Raw genomic sequence first — 2,093 nt, 5'->3', positions numbered from 1 at the left:
ATGACCTAAGTACATTGTGTAACATAATGTATGATTCCATTACATAAAATGTAAACATAAATCAATTTATAGAGGAAAAAAGTATTTGTGCAAAAATAGCCAGAAATGGGATCTGTGGACAGCAGAAAAAGCACAGAGAGATCGAGAGGTGATGGATTTTCTTATTTGTTTTATCATTTATTATTATTGAGATAATAAAAATGCTCTAATGATGACTGAGGTGATCAAAGCATAACTATGTGATTGTACCTAATACCACTGATTGTGCACTATGCATGAATTGCATGCCTTTAAAAAAAAAAAAAAGGCAAATCGCACATAAAAATGGGAAAAAATGTGAATACACACTTACCAAAGAAGAAACTAATGATTCTTTTCATCACTAGAGAAACACACATTAAAATCTGCTATATATACTAGAATGGTTAAAATCAAGAGACATAATATCAACTGTTAAAGAAGATGTGGAAAAACTGGAGCCCTCATACATTTCTGGTGAGAATGCAAAATGGTGCTGCCACTTTGGGAAACATTTTGTCAGATACTTAAAAATATAAACTTACCATAATTCTTGCTAACTCCACTCTAAAAATCTATCCAAGACAAACAAAATTGTGTTTGTGCAGTAATTCCTATGGCAACTGTATGACAGCCAAAACTAGAAAAAATACGAATGTCTACTAGCTGGTGCATGGATAAGAAAAGGTGGTACATCCAGAAATAGATCTGCATCTTTAACTATTTAATTTCAGGCAACCTCCCCGTTCCCCCACGCCGCCATTGGAAGCAGCCCACCGGGCCTGTCCACAACCAACCTGCAGGGTACACAAGCCTCTACAGGACTAACTTTAGTACTGATTATAGATTCAAAAAGAAGACCAGAAGTGCCATGTGTAGGGAAACCACAACTGAGTCCAATTCTGTCACTCTGGGGAACATAAATTCCAAAGTAGGGACCACTGGCAGGGCACTAAACTACTGAGCTATCTACCCTGACTCAAGTGTCTCGATGCCTCCAGAACCCTCACGAGCCCAGTTGTTTGGGGTAGAATCTACTTTGGCAGTCAAAGAGATCCTGCTGATACATGCATGAACATTACCTCCGGGATGACCTCTGATTCACCTAACTCTGAAATCTCTTAGCCACACAAATTCATTCATCTTTATTTCTTCCCCATTTAGGCCAAGGTCTTTTTCCAGTTGCATTGCTAGCTGGTGCTTAGTAGTAATCCCTTCGTGCCAGGGAGTCTCATACCCTGGAGTCATGTCCCATACATGGGGGAAGATAATGTATTTACATGGTGAGTTTGGCTTAGATAGAGGCCAATTTGAGCAACAAGGAGGCTCCCAGGAGGCAATTCTTAGACACCCTATAATACTAGGCTAAGTTTTGATTTCGAGTGTAAAGGTTCATAAGCACAGTCATCAATATCAAGTGTCCATTAGTAGAACATCCTCCTTCACTAGTCACTGCTCCTGTACTCGGGGGATTCTGGCTGATGTCTTAGAGAATGTGGCAGAGCTCCCTAGATGGCAATTTGATATTCCTTCAGTTACTTTATGAATCTCCATCCACCATGGCAATGCCCCATGAACATAAATTTACATGCCTTATACGTATGCCCAGGTGAGCCTCCTGCCATGTTATCCCCTGTCACTGACATCCCTCTCCAGTGATCCTCCCCTGCCACAGAAAGAGAACCACAAGTACTGGAGAGGACGTGGACAGACAGAACACTTATTCACTATTGGTGGGAATGTAGAATGATACAGCCACTGTGGAGGACTGTTTGGTGGTTCCTAAAGAAGTTGAATATAAACTTCCCACATGATGCTGCATTATCACTACTGGGTACATACCCAGAAAAACTGTAGCAGGGACACAGACATCCACACACGGATGTTCATAGAAGCATTATTCACAATTGTGAAAAGTTGGGAACACCCCAGATGTCCATCAACTGATGAAAAGATACACAAATTGAGGTATTCACATGATGGAACATTATGCAGCAGTAAGAAGAAATGAAGTCGGAAAGCATGTGACAACATGGATGAATCTAAAGGACATTATGTTGAGGGAAGCAAGCCAG

Source organism: Dasypus novemcinctus, chromosome 30 (assembly GCF_030445035.2).
Source record: "Dasypus novemcinctus isolate mDasNov1 chromosome 30, mDasNov1.1.hap2, whole genome shotgun sequence".
NCBI classification, from domain to species: domain Eukaryota; kingdom Metazoa; phylum Chordata; class Mammalia; order Cingulata; family Dasypodidae; genus Dasypus; species Dasypus novemcinctus.
This window is presented reverse-complemented; position numbering follows the sequence as displayed.